This window comes from Somniosus microcephalus, chromosome 11 (assembly GCF_052327205.1).
Source record: "Somniosus microcephalus isolate GS21.2 chromosome 11, FLI_Smic_1.0, whole genome shotgun sequence".
Classification (NCBI taxonomy): Eukaryota; Metazoa; Chordata; class Chondrichthyes; order Squaliformes; family Somniosidae; genus Somniosus; species Somniosus microcephalus.
Window position 1 is genome coordinate 163090270 of NC_140997.1, and position 26261 is coordinate 163116530.

The window sequence follows — 26261 nt, forward strand, 5'->3', positions numbered from 1 at the left end:
GGAAGAGTTTACATTTGGCGCTATGCAAATGAGTTTGAGCGGAAACTTGAGCAAATAATTCACTTTCCAAAACTAGTGCAATTCTGAGCACAATTTGCACCCGGATCACTGATTGCACCCAAAGCGAAAACTCTTGGCCCATATATCTGTTGCAATATATTTTTCCTTTCCTGCACTCCATTTTCCTTACATCTTTTCATTATGTTTTCAGTATCATTTCATTTCCAATCATTTTTTCTCTCTCTTTCGGTTTTATTTCAGCGTCAGTATTTAAAAACAGAACCCAATTGCTTGAGAGCAGTCTCCTCTCCCCCGAGCCCAAATCCTCTCATCTGCCTTTTCCCTGAATTCCTGCATTAGCACTTTCTCTGCTGCCAACCAATTGTCCCACAGGATGCTGGTCATGGAAAACTGTCTGACTCACATTACCCATGGGCTGGGTGAAGCCCCAGTGCTGCTAAAGCTCTGCTGAGGAAAGTAGTGTTCTGTTCCTCAGATGTCTCAGCAAATCACACCATAAGTTGCTGATCTCTACAGAGCAGTATAAGGTCCCAGGTTCTTTCTCCGTCCATGCTGAGTTAGCTGATCGCAGGCTGGCTGGTAATAGAAGTGCTATCAACTCAGCACCTCTGGATTAGGAAAGGGGAGCGTTGGTCAGGTGTCCTACTCTTGAACGGCAAGAGCCCCGCTCGGAGGGCACGTGTAGACATCGGGTGTGAATCTTGCTTGGCTATGATGCCCCACGGCCATGAGGTCGACTGACGTCGCCTTGGCCTGTGTTGTCCAATAGGAATTGCCGATGAGCTATAAGCCTTACACACACCATACAAGTAAATGTAATGGGGCAGAAATTCCTCCCCAAACGCGTGAGTACGGAAGGGGTACTCACGCGTCTGGCCGGAGGAAATGCCGGTTTTCAGCATGCACAGCGCATGCGCTGAAAACCGGCATTTCCTCTCCTCCAACCCAAGAGTTGAAGAGGCTAGCGCGTGCGCTGTAGGGGGCAGCGTGTGCGTCTTGGATTTCCTCTCTTTTGGGGGATTTGCGCATGTGTAAAGGCCTCCGGTCTTTACGCTTGTAAAAAGCACACGTAAGTATTTATTTTTACAGTTAAGTGGTGTTTTAGTGTAATTTAGAATTTTTTCCCACAGGTTTATTATTTTAAAGAATCTACAATAAGGTAAGTTTAGTTTTAGACCCTTTTTATTAAAAAATTATTTTTTTCAAAAAAAAAAATTATTGTTTAAATTATTTTTTTTAACTTATTTATACTTAATTTAATGATTGGGATTTTAAAAATTTTTTATTTAACGTTTAAATAGTGTTTTGGGCCCCCGTAGTTTTCATGAGTTTGACAGTTCTTACTCTCAAACTCATGAATGAACCATCCCCTCCCCTGATTGTTTGTACAGTGCTCACCTGATCCCAGCCGGCACATCGCACTAACTATGCCGCTGGATCAGGTAAGCACTGCGTGCTGACATCTGAACCGGGCCTGTGACAGGAAATGCAAGCAGGCCCGGGCTTCAGATGTCAGCGCGCAGGGTGAGTGTAGATCGGGGGCTTGCACCCGCGGGAAGCCCTCGACCCGAATTTTTGGCCCAATGTGTGTATGCGTACTTAACAAACATCTACCACCGTTTAGTAGCAAGGAAGTAAAGTATTCCCAAAGATCAAAAAACACTCACACACTTTTCCTCTTACCATTTTACTTACAAATGCACAAAAAGATTAAAGTACACATGCATAAGCTGTGCAAATACGAGTATCGAAACCACATACCTAATGACGGTGACTATTACTCATTTTTAAGTTACTATCAGAAATGCAATTAGCGCCAATAGCCACATCTGGCTGGGGATTGGCATATTGGAGCTCAGTCATGAAAAATGTCCACCTTGGGTGAAGTACCACGGGGTAACCAGTGCTCATGGAACCATAGCCCATCATCAGTCAGCACCTTCAGGAGAGTTGGGGAGGTGAAAAATTATTGGAGAAAATTGGTTACCCAAAAAAATAGGATGGCAAAAATCTTTTTTCATGAACTTCTTTCGTGCCTTAGCCCACTAATCTGTCAGAAGCTCGATATTTATATTGGGGCAGCACGGTGGCATAGTGGTTAGCACTGTTGCCTCACAGCGCCAGGGACCCAGGTTCGAATCCGGCCTCGGGTGACTGTCTGTGTGGAGTTTGCACATTCTCCCCGTGTTTGCGTGGGTTTTCTCCAGGTGCTCCGGTTTCCTCCCACAGTCCAAAGATGTGCGGGTTAGGTTGATTGGCCATGATAAATTGACCATTAGTGTTAGGGAGATTAAAATATGTGGGGTTACGGGGATCGGGTGGGATATGTGTCGGTGCAGGCTCGATGGGCCGAAATGGCCTCTATCTGCACTGTGGGGTTTCTGTGATTCTGTGTGATTCTGTGATTTGCATAACCTTGTCATTGAATGTATCTGAATCACAGATAATAAGCTATCGGTAGATTAAAGCCTCCATTTTCCCCTCATAGACATTGCAAGTGCTCTTTGCACACTTCGCTATAAAGCACATTTCCTAATTTATTTGTTTGCTTGTGTTGTGTTCAGTCTTCTCCATGTGCATTTAAAGGTAGCCAACAACAACAAATACAACTTGCATTTATATAGTGCCTTTAATGTAGCAAAACATCCCAAAGCGTGTCATAGGAGTGTTATCAGAAAACTGTTGACACTGAGTCACATAAAGAGATATTAGGTTAAGTGACCAAAAGCTTGGTCAAAGAGGTAGATTTTAAGGAATGACTTAAAGGAGGAGAGAAAGCGGTAGACAGGCAGAGAGGTATAGGAAACATGATGCACTTACTGGGCTCTAACAAGTCATCTCACACACTTTTGGTTGAATTTTTCAGCCCAGTTTTATGTGCAAGTTGTGAGCACCTATTCGCCTGATCAAACTAGGCCATAATTTGTGCACCATGTAAATTGCAGTAGTAAAGTAGATTGCACTAGAGGAAACAGCAGAGCTTTTATTTTCCTCTGAAATGATGGGGTTGCACAGGAACGAAGTTAAGTGGAGGTAGAGTCACCATTCACTGAGGGTGATCAGCCCAAACCTCTCGTCTCAGCTGGTCAATGTCTGTCGATATTTTGCTTGTGAAACCAAATTTACGGGGGAAAGATCCCTTTTGTGTGTTAGCTGTAACAAAGTAAGAAGACGGTTTATAAAGAATTTGTTTTGGATTTCGCTACACACAGTTCACAGAGGAGATCTCCCCCCCCCCCCGCCCCCACCCCCCAGGTCTCCATCAGGAGTTGAGGGCTGATTTCAAATTCTACAGTCAGCGCAGCTTGGCTTGCTGAAGAAACTGTAACAGCTGTTCCTGCCTTCCATGTTTCTGCCATATTTCACACCCCTGAAGGTGATATTGCAGGGCTCAGCTAATCTACTTTCTATCACAGTCTAAACCAGGTGACAGGTGCTTTGCTGAGAGTGACAGATCACCTTATTAAAGTAAGCACCATCAAAATCATGCAATTTCCATACCACATCTGCTTTACTTGAAGTCCACAGAATAGCATTTGGAAATATACACACATACCCTAAGTGCGATGAAATTCTGCGATCGAAAAAGATTGTGTTCTGTGTACATACAAGCAGTCAGTGACCCTCAGAACATTACCACCCATGCGTTTGCTAATTTCCTAGGATCCTGGCATGATTCGTTCATTCTGTGCCAATTTCGACTTCCTAGTCACGTTGAGACAGATGGCAGCTTGCTAGGCTGGCTCATGGCCTTGTTTTGTGTATTGTTATATCACCCTTTGTGACCAGGGTGGAAAAGTCTCCTCTTTACAACAACAACAACTTGTATCTATATAGCGCCTTTAGCGTAGCAAAACGTCCCAAGGTGCTTCACAGGAGTGCTGTAAGATAAAAATTTGACACCGAACCACATAAGAAATTAAGGCAGATGACCAAAAGCTTGGTCAAAGAGGTAGATTTTAAGGAGCATCTTGAAGGAGGAAAGTGAGGTAGAGAGGCAGAGAGATTTAGGAAGGGAGTTCCGAAGTTTAAGGCCTAGGCAGCTGATGGCAGTGCCACCAATGGTTGAGCGATTATAATCGGGGATGCTCAAGAGGGCAGAATTAGAGGAGCGCAGATATATCAGGTGATTGTGGGGCTGAAGGAGATTACAGAGATAGGAAGGGGCAAGGCCATGGAGAGATTTGAAAACAAGGATGAGAATCTTGAATATGAGGAATTGCTTAACCGGGAGCCAGTGTAAGTCAGCGAGCAGAGGGGTGAGAGGTGAACAGGACTTGGTGTGAGTTCGGACACGGGCAGCCAAGTTTTGGATGACCACAAGTTTACATAGGACAGAATGTGGGAGGCCAGCCAGGAGTGCGTTGGAATAGTCAAGTCTAGAGGGAACAAAGGCATGGGTGAGGGTTTCAACAGCAGATGAGCTGAGGGAAGTGCGGAGTTGGGCGATGTTACGGAGGTGGAAATAGGCGGTCTTTGTTATGCTGCGGATATGTAGTCGGAAGCTCAGTTCAGAGTCAAATATGACACCAAGGTTGCGAACAGTGTGGTTCAGCCTCAGACAGATGCTAGAGAGAGGGATGGAGTCAGTGGCTAGGGAACGGAGTTTGTGGTGGGGACCGAAGACAATGGCTTCGGTCTTCCCAATATTTAATTGGAGAAAATTTCTACTCATTCAGTACTGGACGTCGGACAAGCATGGTGTCAAATTAGAGACCGTGGAGGGGTCGAGAGAAGTGGTAGTGAGGTAGAGCTGGGTGTCGTCAGCGTACACTTGGAAACTGATGCTGTGTTTTCGGATGATGTCGCCAAGGGACAGCATGTAGATGAGAAATAAGAGGGGGCCAAGGATAGCTCCTTGGGGGACCCCAAAGGTAACGATGCGGGAGTGGGAAGAGACGCCATTGCAGGTGGTTGTCTGGCTGCGATTAGATAGATAAGAATGGAACCAGGCGAGTGCAGTCCCACCCAGCTGGACGATGGTGGAAAGAGCTTGGAGGTGGATGGAGTGGTTTACCAGTGTCACAGTCACAAAGGATGTCATTTGTGACTTTGATGAGAGCTGTTTCAGTACTGTGGCAGGGGCGGAAACCTGATTGGAGGGATTCAGACATGGAGTTGTGGGATTAATGGGCACGGATTTGGGAGGAGACAACACATTCAAGGACTTTGGAGAGGAAAGGGAGGTTAGAGATGGGGTAGTAGTTTGCAAGGATGGAAGGGTCAAGGGTTGTTTTTTTGAGGAGAGGGGTGATGATGGTAAATTTGAAGGAGAGGGGGACAGTACCTGAGGAGTGCTAACTGTTAACAATGTCAGCTAACATGGGAGCCAGAAAAGGAAGTTGGGTGGTCAGCAGTTTAGTGGGAATAGGGTCGAGGGAGCAGGAAGTGGGTCTCATGGACAAGATGAGCATGGAGAGGTCAAGAGTGAAGATCAGAGAAAAGCTAGAGAAAGATGCGAGTTCACGGCTAGGGCAGGGGGGAACCTTAGAGGAAGTTTGGCCCGGTGGGCTAGGGGAAGGAAGGGAAGTGGCTGAGGCAGCTGAATGGATAGTCTCAATCTTAGAGACAAAGAAATCCATGAGCTCCTCGCCCTTGTTGTTTGAGGTGAGTGAGGAGGAGACAGGGGAGAGGGGTTTAAGAAGACGGTTATCAGTAGAGAATAGTAGCCGAGGGTTCTCTTTGCATTCCAGAATGATCCTGGAATAGTGAGCAGTTTTGGCAGACAAGAGCAGGGCCCGATAATGCTTTATGTGGTCCAGCCAGATCTAGCGGTGAATCTGGCGGTTTAAAGAATTTTTTTTTTAATAGGAGCTCATTGTACTGTTCTTGTGACCTGAAATTATCAATGTTGACTCCATCGCTTCATCCCTCTACTCCTACCCAAAAAAACAACTGAGGTACATCATGTCTCAAAAGATGGCAATGCAAAGTCTGTTGTGTAATTTATTAATGCAGCCCTGGCTTCTTAACATCACGACATCCTCCACAGTGTACATGAATGTGCTATGGAAATGTCGTCTCAATTACAGATGTGTCATGAATTGTCGTACAAATGCATTTTTCTCATGGTAACAAATTGAAAAGAATTGAAGACCTAATTGGTCTGGTGGTTGCTGTCACATTTTACTGAACATTTATTTTTTTCTCTTAGTGACTTACTGCATTAGCTCAACTTCGGATTCAGTAAAACGGGATCACTCCTTGTATAGTAAGTTTGTTTCTGCATGCTGACTCGGGCTAGACTGATCCACTCAAGTGCGGAAGATTCATGCATCTGGTGCAGTGACTTAGATTGTGGCATTGAAGGGAGTTATTATATTCTTTATATTTATTGATATTTTTCTTTACAGAAGACAAGTAGAACAGCAGACTGAGAACATTTTATCTATCTGTAGCAAGATCAACAATGGCATACAGATAATGGCCCAGAAATTCAGGTCGGGGGCTTCCCGCGGGTGCAAGCCCCCGATTTGCACTTACCTTGCGCGCCGGCCGTTGAGCTGTATGGCCCCGTGGAATTCCGATCCAGGGCCTGGTCCAGCTGCCGGCGCGCAGTGCTTGCGTATCCCAGGGGCACAGTTAGTTCGATGAGATCACATGGGCCATGGGCAGCCAATGGGCAGGGAATGCTCCATTCATAAGTCTGATGGGAAGTGCTGTCAAGACTTATAAATACTACGGCCCCAAAATAGCACTAAATCTTCAAATAAATTTTAAAAAAACATCACATTTTTAAATAAACTATAAATTACATTAAATAACTATTTTAAACAATAATTTAAATTTTTGAAAAAAATAATTTTATATTCTAACGGGGCTAAAAATAAACTTACCTTGCTTTAAAGTATTTAAAAATAATAAACCTGTGGAAAAAATGTTTTAATTTTAATTAATTCACCACTTACCTTGTAAAAAGCAGGCCTTACGCCTGCTTTTTATATTTCTAAATTCTGCAGGCTTACCCTCATGGGAAAACCTGCACACGCGCAGCCGCCCCCGCGCACGCGTTCGACCTCTGAACCTCTTTGTTCAGAGGAACGGAAGTGCCGGTTTCCTGCGCATGCGCAGTGCATGCAGGAAACCAGCACTTCCATCGGGCCCACAGGTGAGTACCCCGTGCGTACTCACCCGCGGAGACCCGAATTTCTGGATTTTCCAGAGCTTAGGGTCCAGATGGCTGAAAGCACAACTACCAACGAAGGGTCAAGATTTTTAAGACTGCAGAATTTTTGCAGAATTGTAGGGCTGGAGGCAGTTACACAGATAAGGATGGGTGAGACCATGAAGAGATTTGAGCACATGAATAAGAATTTTAAATTGGAGGTGTTGGGGGACTGGGAGCCAATGTCAAACAGTGAGCACAGGGGTGATAGGTAACTGGGACTTGGTCAGCAGAGTTTTAGATAAGCTGAAGTTTATGGAGCTGCAGGATGAGACATCTGCCAGGAAAGCATTGGAATATTTGAGTCTGGAGGTGACAAAGTTCTGAAGAGAGTTTCAGCAGCAGTTGGGCTGAGGTAGAGGTAGAAATGAGTGATGTTACGGAGGTGGAAGTATGTAGCCTTTGTGATGGAGAGGATATAGAGTCGGCAGCTCAGTTTGTGGTCTATTAGAATGCCAAGGTTTGGAACAGTCTATTTTACCCTGAGATGGTGGCCAGCGAGGAGGTTGGAATCAGTGGTGGGGGTAGAATTTGTGGCAGGGCTGAAAACGATGGCTTCGGTCTTCCCAATGTTTAATGGGAAGAAATTGAGGCTCATCCAGGACTGGATGTCGGACAAGCAGGCAGACAGCACAGAGGCAGTAGAGGAGTTGAGAGAGGTGGTGGAGAGGTACAGCTGGGTGTCGTCAGCATACATGTGTAATCTGCCACTATGTCTTTGGGTAATGTTGCCGAGGGACGGAAGGTAGATGAGGAAAAGGAAGGGGCCGAGGATAGACCCTTGGAGGACTCCGGAAGTAACTGTGCGAGGGCGGAGTGAGAAGCCGCTGCTGGAGATGCTTTGGAAGTGAAAAGCCTCTAACTGTATGGAAGTTTAAAGTCCTAAATATAGGCCCATTATGGTAATGTACTGGTGTTGTACAGTATTTATATTATGAGAGGTGTAGAGCCATTGTACATGTCAGCTAGTTTTGCACAGTGATCTTTCACAAGACACAGTTCCGTATGCCAGTCACACATGGGCAGGATTTTCATTGGGCCATGGAGGCGGGATTGGAGGCATGTGGGGGGTTAAAGTCTTGAAATCAGGGGGCACGAACCCATCCCGCCCCCAACCCGCCTCCAGGCCAGTTTCAAAGGAGGCGGATACCCGACCTGTGCTGGGACCTGCCTCCCCGAGGCAGGAAAGGGATTAGTGCCAATTAACTGCCTGTTAACAGGTAGTTAACAGGCAGTTTTTAACCTAATCCCTATTTTTATTGCTGAAGTGTGGGATTCCCGACAGCTCCAAACCACGCCAAGTTAGCGAGGCGGGCCGTCGGGCTGAAGGGCTTGGAGAGTTCGAGATGTCCGGTGTTCAGGTGAGTAATGGGTGCATGAGTTCAGAGGTAAGTGTGTTTGGTGTGTGTAAAGTATTTAAGGAAGTTTTACTTATATTTACTTACCTTTACAGCCTTCCTTCCTTCAGGTCTTGGGAGTCCCTCATCTCACCGGTACAGAAAGCAGAATGGCCGCGAGCTGTCAATAGTTGCAGCATTCAGCTTTCTGTTCTGGAGAGATCTCTAAATCAGCCTCAGAGGAAGGAATTAACTTAGTGTACAGATTGTCAGTGTTTGACAGCTTCAAAGAGCTGTCAAACACTGTTATTTCATCTGTCAAAAGCTTTTGACAGATGAAATTTCAATCTGTGACATCACATGTTGCCGGGTGGCCCTTAATTGGCCTGCTGAGCCCGCTGGGCGGGCTCAACAAGGTCAATCAAGTGAAAATCGCGTGTGTTGGCCACAACTCAATGGAGGCGGGACTACAACCCCGAAAGTTGTAGTCCCGCCTCCTACAGGCCTCCTCAATGAAAATCCAGCCCAATCTCTTTCCAATGGCAGGCTAGGATTCCACTAATACTTTACTTACCCACTTAGTTGGCAAGTTGGAGAAGCCTCATGGTGCATTTGGACAATTCTGAACAGCTGGTGGACGACACAGCATGAGCAATAATGGAACATCTGCAGCAATCTATTCTATATCCATCAAGCAGGCATTCCAATAATTAAAGTCAAGAGACTAGTACAGGTAGACTACCCTTTATCCGAACTTCCGAAAACCGAAACCCTCTAAAAACCGAAGGTTTTTTCGTTCAGCGTAAGTCGTGCGCACGACATGACCAGAGTGGCGCACAACTTACACTGAGCAGGGCAGAGGGTCACTGAGTTCCCTCCTGGGTAGGAGATTGCAGGCCGAGCCGGGCAGTGTGAAGGAGGTATACCGGGAGAGTGAACCCAACAATACAGCCGCCCGTCCGATAGCTGCAGCGGCCTGTCCGATATTCTTTTCTCCCCCCCCGACCCCCGACCCCCCGCCGACCCCCACCCTTTCGGATAAGGGATAGTGTATCCTTTATCCGCACTTCCGAAAACCGAAATCCTCTGAAAACCGAAAGTGTTTTCGTTCAGCGTAAGTCGTGCGCACGACCCCGACCCCCGCCGACCCCCCGCCGACCCCCACCCGACCCCCCGCCGACCCCCACCCCGACCCCCCGCCGACCCCCCCGCTTGACCCCCCGCCAACCCCCCGCCGACCCCGACCCCCCCGCCGACCCCGACCCCCGCCGACCCCCACCCCCGACCCCCCCACCGACCCCCACCCCCGACCCCCCCGCCGACCCCGACCCCCCGCCGACCCCCACCCCCGACAAATTTCCCAGTCTTATAAAATACCTTCCGAAATCCGAAATTTTCCGAAAACCGAAACACAGCTGGTCCCGAGGTTTTCGGATAAAGGATAGTCTACCTGTACCTCTGTAAAGGCCCTCCTGTCAAATTTGCATGTCCAACAGATCTGTGTGGAGAAAAAATGTCAAATGTTGACAATCTGAGGTAAAAATTGAAAAGAAAGAACTTGCATTTATATTGCATGCTGGGAATGCGCAGGAGGTTGAGTAATATCAGAACTGGCCTGAAGAGTAACTCCAGCATTTGCTGGTTTCATTTGCCTGTGTGGGATAGGTCAGTTAATGTAAAGCAGATGAGCACTTAGGGCACAATTTCATGCCAAATAATCTCTGTTTAACCCTCGCCAGTAGTTGATTTGAGTTCTCCTTCAGTCGGCCACACTGCTTTACAGATATCTTGAAATTCAGATCCCTGTCCCAGACCAGCTGCAGGTCATTCATGATTAGGATCATGCACCAGCAGGTATTTATATAAACTGAACATTTGTCTCTTCTGATTGGCTTGCTCTTTCAGGAATACCCAGTGTAATTGGACAGGACACACAGAATCTGGAGGTATTTATAGATTTGACATGAAAGGAGATTGTGGAAAAAATATTTGATAAGGTACTCCAACTAACCCATCCTTTGAACTATGTAGGCTCCTTGCCAATCTTAAAGCGCTGATTATGCCATAGTGATACCCTAGAGCATTGAGAGAGAATTTTCTCTCAGGAACTTTTCAATTTACCTAAATATGTCCCAGCATTCTTTGAGGACTGGCTTATCCTTGATGCCCAAGGTCATTACTCTAGCATAGAGCACATGAAGTGGGTAGGGGTAACTTCATTTTCATCAGAAGTAATTTATTTTGCATTGTAACTACATTTTTATCTCCAATAATTGTTTTGAGCAATCTTTTATTGATCTTTGATCATCACAGTAGTTAGCACTCTTGTTTCTGAGTCAGAAGGTTGTGGGTTCAAGTCCCATTCCAGAGTCGGTTTGCCAGCTCTGCTTTTACGAATTCCTGGAGAATTGATCATGTGACATTTGATCACATGGTTTTCAATCACGTGACAATGCTAATGTGATGCTTAATCACATGACATTCGATCACGTGACTTTTTGCAAATGTTATTGCATTTAGCTTAGTTGAGATTTATTAATTTACAGTTGATTTGTTAACTATCCCATTTAAAATAGGAGCTTAGTTGAGAGTTTCAGTATTACCAAGCCCTGAATAAAATATTTGACTTTTTGTTTTATAGTGAGACGAATAGCATAATTTATAAATCAAAAGAAGAACACAAAAGAATAGAACGATTTATGGATAAGTAATGTTTAGATAAAATCTACTTCTGTGATGCTTCTATAGTATCAATCACAATTTCTTTTTATTCACAGGCTATGGGTGTCACTGGCCAGCATTTATTGCCCATCCCTAATTGCCCTTGCAAAAGTGGTGGTGACAACTGAGTGGCTTGCTAGGCCATTTCAGAGGGCAGTTGAGAGTCAACTACATTCCTGTGGCTTAAGTCACATATAGGTCAGACCATGTAAGGACAGCAGATTTCCTTCCCTAAAGGACATTAGTGGAACCAGATGGGATTTTATGACAGTCATGGCCACCATCACTGATTCTAGCTTTTTATTCCAGATTTATTTAATTAACTGAATTTAAATTCCCCAGCTGCCATGGTGGGATTTGCACTCATGTCTCCGGATCGGGGCTCTGGATAACTAGTCCAATAACGTAACCACTATACTACTGTACCCCGACAACATCCAAAAACATCGTCGATTTAAATACATTTGAAACTTTTTGTACAATTTTATAACTTTTTACAATACACAGAAAGTTATAAAAATAATAAATAAAACGAAAACCAAACCTAATTCAATTCACTGACTCCCACACCCCACCACTGAAGCCCATCTTCAGGGAGATGAAGCTCAGTCCTCGGGGAGTAGCACCAAAGCTGCCTGACTCCGATAATAACACATATGATACAATCACGCACATCATAGGCTGACATGAATTTTCCCTCCCTACAGTATGTGTTGCTCTTTCTCCCCCAGTTGGTGTTGCTCTCTCTCTCTCCCCCAGTTTGTGCTGCTCACTCTCTCCTTCCCCAGTTTGTGTTTCTCTCCTTCTTCCAATGTGTGTTATTCTCTCCGTCCCCCAGTTGCTCTCTCAGGAGTCGTGGAGTTTCCAGGCAATTTTCATTTGTAGGTGTCTCGTGGAGCCCAGTCAGCTTTGGCTCTGACTGTCCCTTGAGTGGTTCGAATCACTCCCACACCCCTGGGTTCTAGACACCGGACTTAGGTACAGGCGGCGATACAGAAAATCGATAGGCAAGTGGTTTGGTGTAAGAAAACCAAGATTTTATTAAAACAGAATAAAACACAGTCTTGAGAGAATTACCGGTATAAAATACAGGCATAAACAATTACACTTATTCAGGGAATGGGGAACACTCGGCACATCGAGGGAAAAACAACTACATTAGCAATCCCCCTTATCCTTATCCCACCCCCTATACCTAACTAGATTAAGCTATGAGGGGCCAGGAATTCATGCTCACCAATCCAAAACCTGTTGCTTTAACGTTGTGAGTATTGAGGTTTGGTCTTCTGTCCTTTGGGGTACTCCGTCACCACGTGGTCTCAGGGCGCGGCGCTGGAGTTGTTGATGCGACACACCTTCCCTCTCCTCAGCTACCATCGTCGTCTTACCGCAATGGGTTTTCTTCTTCTTCACCCTCGGGCGGTCGTCGGCAGTAACGTTGCGGTTGTGGATCAGTTGGCGGTTTTCACTGCTTACAAGATTTTGCTACCCATGCGTTGAATGCTAGCATATTCGTCGCGGGCATGGACACGCGTGTCTAACACCTGTTTATTCGCAGTGTTCAAATGCCAACTCATCCTCACTGTCCAAGCATACACTGCTAGTTTCTTCCCCAAACGCCAGCTTATAACTAGGCGTTTGGTTTTTACCGATGCGTCTTTTGCTGCCCTTCTCTGCTCTTGTTGGTGTCTTCTTCTTCGTCTCATCTCGTCTTGTCTGCCTGTTCGTGGCCTGTGTGTCCTGTGTGACTTTGAACTCGGGTCTCGTTCTCCTACCGCGTTTGGTCCCGGTGTAATGGGCGTCCTTGGTTGTTGAGCGGTGCGGGAAGCGAGAAAAGAACCCGCCACAAGGCCAGGGCACGAGTACGAGCAGCAGCAGGCCAAGGCCACAGGCAAAAGTCAACGCCAGAGAAGCAGAGCGATTGCTACTGATGGGCCTACAGTTATACCCGTTCTTCCACTCCTTATCTGCGCGCCAAATCAGGTCAGTCCATTGTTTAACTTTTGGCGGGCTTGGCTTAAATGATTAGAACCATTTGTTTTAACGACTTTAGGAGTAGTTGTCTCCAGGTCTAATGGCCCCGATGTCCTGGTTGCTTTGTCATGGATAAAACTTAATTGTCCCCATCCTACCTTGATGGCTACTGTGAGCTGTTATCGATTAAACATGCAGAAAGCTAATGGCCATGGTTATAGGCCCATTCTACTTTGATTGGACTCAAGTCGAATAAATGCGTATTCTGTGTTTACTCTGTCTGGCAGGCTCCAAAGAGTCCCTGTTCACAGATTCCTGCATTTTAAATATTGTCCCTGAGCCTGCTTGCCTGCAGAGTTTTGCTTTTAAAAATCCTGTTAATTTTGGTCACGAGGTTTACAGAAGCCATTTTGGGTAACCTGCTTTTAAATAACTTGTCCAAAACAGTGTCCCTTGATCCATAACTCGGGGAGTGCGGGAATTTTGAGAACACTGCAACTTATACTCCCCCCTGTTGATACTAAACTTGCTTTAAGTATCATCCTGATGAGGTGAGCAAAATTTCCGACCCTCCATAGTCAACCTTCCCCTGTAATTACCTATCTAATATACCCACGACACATGCACTTCCCATTCCGCGAAAATGTAGTGTACATAAGCATACATAGAATAATTACAGTCGTTTACACATATCCAAGCATGGAGGGGTTCCAACACCCCTGCACCACTTGGTACACATACATCTTTATTAAAGCAACGCGTCGAAAAACTTTATTAAAACAACAAAACACAAAAAAACAACAATCTTTAATCAAAAATACAAAAACTCAAACCAGTGTATCTCCCTCCACCTTCACATAATGTTCCTTCCAGATCCTCTGGTTTCAGAATTCTAGCATCTGACCTTTTCCCTTGCACTGAGTGCAGACTAGATACAACACTATCCCTAACTGGCAAACCACGAGAATGTGGGAAGCCAGTCTGATCCACGAAGGGACCTCTCTGTTATTGAAAATGTCCCACCAGGGTGGAATCACAATATCCAATATCTTAGCCCCTATCTCTACCGTTTTCTGCTCTAGAGTGTAAAAATGTTTTTGTGAAACTATAATGGCTTTGAGTATTTTGGTAAGGTGTTCTGGGAGAGGGGGGATTTCATAGCCAAAATGCGCTACATACTTCTGCAGGTTGGTAAAATTTTCCTTTACAGTGAGGTGAACAGTGGAGGGTTCAGGAATGGGGACAATTCGTTCCTGGGCCACTTGAACTTCTGCCTCGGGTTTAAAACAGAAACTGCTGTCACTTACCGGACTCCAGCTATGCTGTCCATGCTGGTAGTGGGGCGCACCTGTGGTGACACAATATGACTCACCTCCTATATATGCTACCTGTGGGGGAACATGGCCTTGTGCCATTGCCTCCATGGTACAATTTATAGGTTTTGCGCCAGCAGCTCTGAACCCACACTGTGGTTTTGAATAGGCACTCAAGTGCTGGGGACACAGGATTATGTGTGTTCCCCGGCTCCGGCACCCTGAGAGGTCAGTACCTGTCATAGCGTGCTCCCACTTTATGACGTAAGGTGGGACCGCTGTGAAACGAATGTGTGCACTCCCCTGAATGACTCCAATGTTCTCAACCCTGTATACCGGCGCGGGTCGGGCTGTCCTACCCATGACTGGCATCCTAACTGCTATTCCCATGATGGTGTGGTTAGATCGTCCACAATCCACTGGGACTGAGTAGGCCTCGGAAGCTAGCCGGAGTTGGCACAGGCTTAATGCATTCTCAAATGGATGGAGGGCTGCGAGGTGTTTGTTGCTGATCCAGGAGGGGACTAAACCCTGTTTTAAACCCTCCAGGTTACTGCGGCCCTCGCCCAGCAACCATGCCCCATACAGCTCTGTAGGTGGTGGCCTGCGGGGTGGTGCGTGCGCCCAGTCATTTATGCCTCTAACTGTTTATGAGCGGTTCGAATCACTCCCACGCCCCTGCGTTCTAGACACCGGACTTAGGTACAAGGCGGTGGTACAGAGAAGACTCGAGTAGACAGGTGGTTGGATGTAAACAAAAACCAAGATTTTATTGAAGAGGAAAAATTGATACAATCTTATGGAAAATTACTAGTGTACACTTCTACAGGCAAAAATACAAAAGAATAACTATACTTATACAGGGAATTGGGAACACACGGCACATCGAGGCAAAACAACTATCTTAACAATCCCCTTATCCTTATCCCACCCCCTATACCTAACTAGGTTAAGCTATGAGGCGTCAGAACTTCATGCTCACCAATCAAAAGGGTTTGTTAGACTCAAAACAGCGGCAGGGTTCGGGGTTCGCTCTTGGTGCTCTCTGGAGCCTGCCGTTGTCACGTGGTCTCCGGGCGCTGCAAGGGCGTTGTCCAGGTTCGAGTACCCAAAAGTTAAAGTCTCTGTTTGGGTACTTTACCTTGCAGGGATGATTCTTCGTCGTCAGCCGACAGTTTGAGTTGGTGTGCAGATATTCGCAGGTTGGCTGAGGCTGAAGGCCCGATAATTCGAAGCCTCCCCTCAGTCCGTCTCCTCAGGTGGTCTTCCTCAGGTGGTATTCCCTCCTCCCCTTGTCGCGTCCCATCTCGCCTGGCCTGAATTGTCCGTGTCCGCCCGATGCAGTGCCGGGGCGATTTCCAGATGGAGTGGCAAAAGGCACGGGCAAAGGCCAGGGGGTAAGCGCGGGACAGGGAAAGAGCGACAGCCACGAGGGCGAGGGGCCGAAGAGTGGAGAGAGAAGAGAAGAGAGCGATTGCTACCCGGGTGCCTTCAATTATACTCTTTTCGAAAACCCTTATCTGCGCACCAAATCAGGTTAGTTCTTTGTCTTAATCTTGGCGGGCTATTTTAAATAATGGTAGCAATCCATACTAACTGTTTTTAGATGGCCGGTAATCACATCTACCGGCCCGATAATTGACTTGTATTGTCATGAATGTTCCTTGATGACCCTGTCCAGCCTCGATGGTTCTCTTAATCTGTTTCTGATTATATATGTAGACAGCTTGATGGCCTTAACTATAGGCCTAAACTGAATTTAGATTCATCTCCAATTCGGTCTAATACATAATTCAGAGTCCTGTCTGGTTTCAAAATACAAAGTCTCTCTTCACAGACAACTGCAGCTTTGGTTTCAATCCACAAGCTGTCTGTGTTGCAGAATCCATTTTAAAATCTCACAGGCTTTCTGCCACGCGGCACGGACGCCATCTTGGGTACCCTTTTTTATTTAAAATGTCCACGCAGGGCCCCGTTTATTAATAACAACTTTGGGGAAAAGTAGAAATTTTGCAAATCTTACAATCCCCCCTGTGATACTAAAACTTGCTTGAAGTATCATACTTATAAGGTGAGCAAAATGTTTCTGACCTTCCATATTCAACCTTCCCCTGTAATTACCTATCTAATATACCCACGACACATGCACTTCCCATTCCGCGAAAATGTAGTGTACATTAGCATACAGAGAGTACAATTACAGACTTTACACACACATCCAAGCATGGAGGGGTCCAACACCCCTGCACCACTTGGTACATATATCTTTATTAAACCGCGTCACAACAAAAAACAAAAGAAAACCTTTATTAAAAATAACAAACACAAAGAAACGATCCTTTAATCAAAATACAGGGGAAAAGACTTAAACCGGCATATCTCCCTCCACCTTTACATAATGTTCCTTCCAAATTCTCTGGTTTCGGAATTCTGACCACCGACCTTTTCCCTTACACTGGATACAAACTAAATACAACACTATCCTTAACTGGCAAACCACGAGAATGTGGGAAGCCAGTCTGATCCACGAAGGGACCCCTATATTACTGAAAATGTTCCACCAGGGTGGAGTTACAATATCCAATATCTTAGTTCCTATCTCTACTGTTTTCTGTTTGAGTGCATAAAAATGTTTCTGCGAAACTATAATGGCTTTGAGTATTTTGGTAAGTGTTGAATCCGTGATTCTTAAAATATGATGTTTTCCAATAACTACACGGAGGCTGTAACTTAACAATCAACAGGTGTTTACTGGAGGAGGGTAGTCTAAAGACTGACAGTACAGAGGCATGCTCAAGGCTTATATACAGGTGTGGTCACTGCTGGTACTACAGTATACAGGAGCTGTAAAAGTAGTTCTCTCTTAAAGGTACATACACTACAATTCCTCCCCTTTTAGATTAGCAGTACCCATAATATTCAAATAACAATTAACACGTTAACATGCACATTAAATTGAAATAGTCCATTTATAGGTTCAGTCATTGGGGCGGCTTCCTGATCCTTTCTGGATAGCGCCTTTCCTGAGGTTCTTGTTCTTGGTGCGGAGGCGATTCTGGCCCTTTTCGTCGGTTATTTCATCAGTTTCCACTGCTACTGTTTCTGAGGTAGATGCTACCGGTATGTCGGGTTCATCCCCAGGGACGCGAGACATGGGGTTGACTCGTTCCTGTGACGTTAAGATCTGGTCGACGTGGCGTCTCACAACGTTCTCCCCGACATCCACTGTGTACATTAATGGCCCCTGCCATGTGCATATCGTTCCGGGTTGCCATTTCTCTGTTTGGTAGTCACGGGCCAAGACTGGTTGTCCTACATTGAAGCTCCTTGTCGGCTTCTCATTGATGTGCTGGAATTGTTTATCCTCAACATTTCTTCGCACATTTGGTCTGAGCAAATCCAGACGAGATCTCAACCTTCGGTTAAAGAACATCATGGCCGGGGTCTGGTTGGTAACTGCATGTGTCGCATTTCTGTAGGCTAACAGGAAATTGTCCACCTTATGCTGTAGTGGAATTTCATCATCGCACATGGCCTTTATCGCCTTTTTAAAGGTTTGTACGAACCTATCAGCCAATCCATTTGTGGCTGGATGATACGGGGCGGATGTGTAATGCCTTACCCCATTCCTTCTCATAAATTTCTGAAACTCTTCGGACACAAACTGTGGTCCATTATCAGAGCAAATCTGCTCTGGCAAGCCGTTCCTGGCAAATATGGTCCGTAGGACTGCAATCGGTTTCTCTGTAGTGGTTGAGGACATTTTTATCAGCTCAGGCCATTTCGAGTGAGCATCCACTGCTATTAAGAACATTGAGTCCATGAATGGACCAGCAAAATCAATATGCACCCATTGCCATGGAGAGGAGGGCCACTCCCATGGGTGTAGAGGGGCATGTGGTGGTGCATTTTGGACCTTCTGGCATCCTGAGCAGCTCTTGGTTGGGTCCTCGATTTGTTGATCGATCCCCGGCCACCACACATAAGCCCTAGCAAGGCTTTTCATTTTCACCCCTCCCAGATGACCTTTTTGAAGCTCATTGAGCACTCTCTCCCTTAACTTGGGTGGAATTACCACTCGGGATCCACACATCACTGTCCCCTGGCATACTGACAGCTGTTCTCTTCTGGATGAGAATGCTGGCAACAGTGAGTTGCCATGTGTTGGCCATCCCCTCACCGTCAAATCATATACCCAAGTCAGTGTCGGATGATTGCGGGTCTCCTTCTCTATATCCGCGTTAGTTACTGGCAATCGTTCAATTATTGATGAATAAAATATCTCGATAGGGTCCACTGCTGGTGCTTCCTCCACAGTAGGCAATGGCAGGCGTGATAGCCCATCAGCGTTTCCATGCTGTTTCGTGCCTTTATATTCTATTTCATATTGGTTCGCCCCTAGAAAAAGGGTCCATCTTTGTAACCGTTGTGCAGTCATCACCGGAACGCCCTTCTTTGGATTAAAGTTGGAAACAAGTGGTTGGTGGTCAGTCAGCAAGGTGAACTTCTGCCCGTGCAGATAGTGGTTGAATTTTTTTACTCCCCAAACTAGGCTGAGCGCCTCCCTGTTGATCTGGACGTAGTTGCACTCGGCTGAGGTTAGTGACCGAGACGCAAAGGCTACTGGCCTCTCCAACCCGTCTGGGAATTTGTGCGACAGCACCGCTCCAATACCATAGGGTGATGCATCACATGCCAACCGAATTGGTAGTGCTGGGTTGAAATGGGCCAACACCTCTTTTCATGTGATCAATTCTTTGCACTTCTGGAAAGCTCGTTTACATTCGTCATTCCACTTCCATGGTACCCCTGTTTGCAGTAGGATGTTCAGTGGGTGTAATACTGTAGACAAATTTGGTAAGAACTTACGGTAATAGTTCACCAGCCCGAGGAACGACCTCAGTTGTGACACATTTTCCGGTGCTGGAGCCTTGACTACTGCCTCAATCTTTTCAGGGGACTTATGTAACCCATCTTCATCAATAACGTGGCCATAATACGAGATCTGCTTCTGGAAAAACTCGCACTTGTGGTGATTAGCTCGTAGCCCATATTCCTTTAATCTAGTGAGCACCTTCTCCAGGTTGGCGAGGTGATCACAGTCATTTTCGCCCGTGACCAGGATGTCGTCCAAATAACACTGGGTCCCTGGAATCCCTTGCAGGACTTGATCCATCGCCCTTTGCCAAATAGCCGGAGCTGATGCGACCGCGAACACCAGACGGTTGTATTGGTAGAGACCTTTATGAGTGTTGATCATGAGGTATTGTGTCGAGGGTTCTTCTACCTCCATTTGCAAGTACGCCTGGGCCAGATCAATTTTGGTGAAGCGTTTACCTCCAGATAGCGAGGCGAAAATATTCTCAATCCGTGGAAGCGGATATTGTACCGTATGAAGGACTGGGTTCACTGTCACCTTAAAATCCCCACAGATGCGGACCTTCTTTGGTTCCCCAGGCGTATTACTCAACGACCTCTTCATTACAGGAACGATGGGTGTAGCCCACTCGCTCCAGTCTACTTTGGACAGTACTCCTGAACGTTCCAACCCTTCCAGCTCTGCTTCGACGGCTGGTCGGATCGCATAAGGCACCGGTCTGGCCTTAAAAAACTTTGGGCTTGCATTTTCCTCTATTTTAATCATTGCTGTTATGTCTTTTAGTGTTCCGAGTCCCTCCTGGAACACTTATTGTGCGTCAGTTAGCATTTTTGACAGTAGTCCATGTGTGACGTCATCATCCCTTTTGGCCTCAACCTTCAGTGCCTGTATGGAATGCCAATCTAATTGTATCTTCCGGATCCATTCACGTCCTAGTAGTGGTGGTCCTCCATCTGGCAATACATATAGGTCCATTTTAGGTATTTCCTGGCCTTTGTACATCACTTTCACCCTTATTTTTCCTTTGGGGTAGACTTTTTGCCCTGTGTATGTCTTCAAGACAATCTCTGTCGCTTTCAAGGCTATATGTGAAAATAGCCGCTTGTAGTCCCTTTGGTTTATGATTGTTAGGGCTGATCCTGTGTCCAATTCCATTTTCACTTGGACTCCGTCTATCTTGAGCATGACCCAGATAGTCTGGTGATCCTCCATTTTGATTACCCTATGTAGTTTCAGATACCCCAGCTCCTTGCTTCCGGAATCTGTATCACTTTTCTGTTCGTCTGAACTACTGTCCATCACCTTATGTACCTTTTTGTACTTCTCCTGTGGAGATTTCTTGCTGCTGGTTTCCTTCCCTGACCTGCAGACTCCTGCTATGTGTCCTGCTTTTCCACACTGTCTGCACACTTGGTCCTTGAACCAACAATCCTTCTGGTCGTGTGTTGTTCTGCCACAGCGATAACACTTCCCTGCTCCATATGACATTTCATTGGTGCCATATTCTTGCGGTCTCCATTTTATCTCTGCAGCGCCCCTTGCGGCTGCTTCGTGTGATACTGCCATGCTGAAAGCCTTGTCCAGCGTAAGATCCTTTTCTGATAGAAGCCGTTTCTGGGTTCCTTCACTTTGAAGCCCACACACAAACTTGTCCCTTAACGTATCTGCTAGTCCCAATCCAAACTGGCAGTGTTTCGATAGTTTGCGCAGTTCCGTTAAGTACTCAGCATTACTTTCGTCTTTATGCTGGTTCCTTTTGTGGAATTTAAATCTTTCTCCTATCAGCAGCGGTGTGGGGTTTAAGTGGTCCTGTAAATTTCCACTATGCTTTCGAAATTCTTATCCACTGGCTTCTCTGGGGTTATTAGGTTTTGCAGTAAGCCATAAGTTTTTGCACCCATGGAATTTAACAAAACCAGTGCTTTCTTAGCATCTGGCACTTCATTCGCCCTACAGTACACCTCAATGCGTTCCACATATGTCGCCCAATCTTCGACTTCATTGTCGAACGCAGTGATACAGCCACTCTTCGGCATCCCTGAGTGCGATTTAACTGTCTAAAATGGCGTCTCCCACGCTCTCCCTTCTTCTCCGCTGGCACAAAATGGCGTCTCCCGCACTTTCCTTTCTTCCCGCGCTCGCCCTTCTTCTCCGCTGCGGCTTCTAAAATGGCGTCTCCCGCGCTCTCCCTTCTTCTCCGTGGCACAATGGTGTCTCCCGCGCTCTCCCTTCTTCTCCCCGCGGATGCGGTTCAGCCCTTGAGCCCTGGCTGTGCTCTGCGCGCTCTCCTGTGCACCTTTCCCGTTGCCGTCGCTCGGTCCTGAACCCAGCTGCTGCTTTACCCTCTCTCTCTCTCTGTTTGTTTTTCCTCAACGCCGCTCGGTTTTCAACCCCCGGCCGCGCCCTGTGCGCTTCACCCTCTCTCTTACCCCGTCGACGCTGCTCAGCTTTTTCTACGCCGTCGGTCGGCTCCAGCCGCCGCTGTCCAGGAAGGCTCTGCGCTGTACCTGTTGCCAGTCTGTTGCTGGATCGTCGTGGCTGGGGAACCAAGCCCGGCTCTCAACAGCCTCCCCTGTGATGTTCACTCTCTGTCGGATGACTGGGCGGTTGCTCGTGGTCGACGCCCATGCTTCTGGCCTCGACTTTCTTCCACCGCCCTCCCGGAGCGAATCCTTGAAGGGAAATGCAGAGTTGCAGGTAGATTCGAATCGACCTCGTCGCCACTGTTGAATCCGTGATTCTTAAAGTATGATGTTTTCCAATAACTACATGGAGGCTGTAACTTAACAATCAACAGGTGTTTACTGGAGGAGGGTAGTCCAAAGACTGACAGTACAGAGGCATGCTCAAGGCTTATATACAGGTGTGGTCACTGCCGGTACTACAGTATACAGGAGCTGTAAAAGTAGTTCTCTCTTAAAGGTACATACACTACAGTAAGGTGTTCAGGGAGAGGGGGAATTTCATAGCCAAGGTGTGCTACGTACTTCTGCAAATCCGTAAAATTCTCCTTCATAGTGAGGTGAACAGTGGAGGGTTCAGGAATAGGGACAATTCTCTCCTGGGCCACTTGAATTTCTGCCTCGGGTTTAAAACAGAAACTGCTGTCACTAACCGGACACCAACTATGCTGTCCATGCTGGTAGTGGGACACGCCGGTGGTGACACAATATGACCCACCTCCTATATATGCTACCTGCGGGGGAACATGGCCTTGTCCCATTGCCTCCATGGTACAATTTATAGGCTTTGCGTCAGCAGCTCTGAACCCGCACTGCGGTTTCAAATAGGTATTCAAGTGCTGGGGACACAGGACTATGTGTGCTCCCCGGCTCCGGCACCCTGAGAGGTCAGTACCTGTAATAGCATGCTCACACTTAATGACGTAAGGCGGGACCGCTGTGAAACAAATGTGTGCACCCCCTTGAATGACTCCAATGTTCTCAACCCTGTATACCGGCGCGGGTCGGGCTGTCCTACCCATGACCGGCATCCTAACTACTACTCCATGATTGTGTGTTTTGACCACCCACAATCCACGGGGAATGGATAGACTTCGGAGGCTAGCCGGAGTTGGCACAGGCTCAATGCATTCTCAAAAGGGTGGAGGGCTGCAAGGTGTTTGTTGCTAATCCAGGAGGGTACCAAACCCTGTTTTAAATCCTCCAGGTTACTGCGGCCCTCGCCCAGTAACCACGCCCCGTATAACATGCACACCTCATTCTGCGCAGCCTGGTCAGAAGCATTTCTGTCCTCCCTTATGAGAGCATTTACCATCTTTGTGTGCTTTTCCAACTCGGCTATGATCTCCTTTAAATGGACCGTCATGGCCTGGTCCTCATGCAACACCAAGCCCACTACCTTGTTCTCATCCAGTAATATCCTCTTTAACTGTGTTTTTAAGCCATTTATCTGGGTCTGCAGCTCTATGTCATCCAAGCTGTTGATGACAGCGGACCCAGTATTAAACGCAGTAAAAACATCATTCCATACACCCCTTCTTTCCCTCCCCGCATTACCCAAAAATTCTTGGTGTGTAGAGTTCGGTCTTGTCCACGTGGGCAAAATCGAACTCGTAAAATTTCTTGAACATGTCCTTTAATAGGGCCTGGTATAACTGCTCTGTTTCTTTGGGGCACCACTCCGGTAAATGTACCTTGGTGAGATTTAAAATCACGGAGGCTACCGCGTAGTGTACCTCCTGGGACAGCATCTGATCGGTGGGGACTAGTACCAACCCATTCCCTGGTCCCTTGGTGGTGGTGGGGCAATCTTCCCTGGATAAGCTCGCCGCCTGGCTTACGGGGGCGGGTTACCAGCTCAGTGGCGTTGACTAGGATCTAGGAAAATGGGACCGCACACACCTTCCGGCTGGCACCCCACTTTATCCCCTTCCTGGTGTCGTGCCACTGCCGGTGGAACATAATGGATATGCCTGCAGGGCAGACCGTCTCTGACCCCCACATACAGATGTAAATCCCTTGATCCGGTTCCCACCACTTGTCCCAACACATGCTTAGTCCTCCATGAGTCCCGGTAATCGTCCGATGGGTGTTGTTTCCCAACCGTTCCCATTCGACTTCGGGGTTCCTCATGTCCTTGCTCAACTTCCTGAGCCAACACCACCTATCCAGTGGAATGTGTCCTTCACACGTCAAACATATTCGCTTTCCAACGGTGACGCTGACCCTCGTGGTAACGACTCATACCCTGGGGCACAGGAGGGAGGCTTCCCCGTACGTGAATTAGGTTTGGCTGAAGTACTGAGACGAATTGGACCCCAGCTATCCTGGCCACCTTCCCTCGTGGAAGTAAACGGCTGTTTCCTCAGCATCCCATTCACTGTTCCCATCGATCGCTAGGGGCGCCTTGTCTCCCGAACACCTGTAGATGTGGGAGTCTTGGACATCGCCCCTCCTCTCCACACTCATCCTGATCAGGGCGAATAGGATCACGATCCATTCCATTCCGAAAATCTTCCTGCAAAAAGATGAAAAAAAAACATGCAGCCATGTCCCTAAGAGATTCTCTGGCTTGGTGAAGCATAGTCGGGTCCCGCGACCTCAACCCAAAGATACACTCTTAACAGACTACTTAACTTAAAACTACCCATCACCTTATTTATCTTAAATTATAAACACCCAAACTTAAGCCAAATGATTACACTTTACTTAACCTTAACTTAAACTAAACTATATACATCTGCCGCCCGTCTCCGGACGGCCAGGCTAATCCCTGGTCGGACTGTGGCTCGCCGCTACCCCCGGCGTGACCGCACCGTCCTTCACTGTTGGTCCCTCGCAGCCCGTGGCTGCTGGCTGAGGACCTGTGTCCTTGGACCTCTCCCTGACTCGAGGGGCGGCCCTTGGTAACTAGAGGGTGGGTGACCATGGCTGTCTCGGCTGGGGCATCCGTGGGGACCTTCTAGGGGCTTTGACGGGTGGGGCTTTCTTGGCCGCTGGGCCTTTTACCCGAACCGCTGCTCCCCCAGGCATGACCCCTCCTGAACCTGGGCTGGGGGCAGGTAACTTTTCGCAGCCTGCTGCTGCGAGCTGAGAGTCTCCGCCCCCAGGTCCCATGGCTGTGTCCAGGGCGGGGTTTTCGACCTCAGGTCCCTCCCTCTCTACACCTGGGTTAGGGGGCGGGGTTTTCTCCCTCAGGTCCCTCCCCCTCATCTGGATCCCAGAAGAGTGGGGGAGTGTCCCAATCGATGGGCGGGATGGCCCCTCCCTTCAAGCAAGCCACAGTGCCTGCCTGTGCGGTCTGTGGACTCCCTCCTGCTGCAGGCTGAGGATCTTTATCCTCAGACCTTTCCCCAACTGGCTGCTTTCCCCTTTCAGATGTAAACAGCTTACACTGGTTGATATGGAACCATTTTGTACGCCGGGGCATCTTCACGGCGTATACCATGGGGCTGGCTTTATCTACAATACTGTAGGGCCCCATGTACAATGACTCCAAACTACCTACTCGGGCATAATTTCTGACCATAACCTGATCTCCTACCTGCCACTCGTGGTGATTTCTCGGTTCGAGCAGCAATCGGTTACTCCGATGCTGCCTTCCCATGTTCCCAGCCGCCCGCTCATGGACCTGCTTCAGGTGCTAGAAGAGGTTTCGGGCAAACCTGTCCCAGTTCACCTCCCTGAGCTGACCCTCCATGAGCACCGGGGCTAGTACATGGGTGGGGATCTGCATAACTCTGCCGGTCATTAGCTCGTACGGGGAGTACCCCATGCTTTTAGACTGGCTGGCCCGGATCCCCATCAAAACCAACGGTAGGACTTCGGCCCATTTACGGGGCGAGTCGACCGTTTCCTTTCTTAAACTTTCTTTTAGGGTCCGATTCATGCGTTCTACAATCCCGGATGACTGGGGGTTGTGGGCCACGTGACACTTCCCTTCGATGCCTAGCAGCATCGGGGTGTTCTGCATCACCTGTCTGGTGAAGTGGCTCCCTTGGTCGGACTGCACAAACTGTGGTAGTCCCCAGCTCGAGAACACTTCCCGGACTAGGATCCTGATGGTAGCCAGAACTGTGGCAGTTCTACAGGGAAAGGCCTCCACCCACTTGGTAAACACGTCCACCAGGACTAGGCAGTACTTATACCCTCCCTGAGCGGTGGGCAGGGGCCCGATGTAGTCGACTTGTATCGACTGCCATGGTCCCTCTACCCTCCTGACGTGTCCCATAGGGACCTTCCTTTTGTGGGGGGTCAGGGTTGTTCGCAGCGTACACAAGACAGCCTGCACGGAACTCGTGGACATTGTCCCTGAGTCCCGGCCACCATCCCGCCTGCTCCATCTGCTGCCAGGTGGTCTCTGTTGAGTCTGTGTTTACAAGTGCAGTT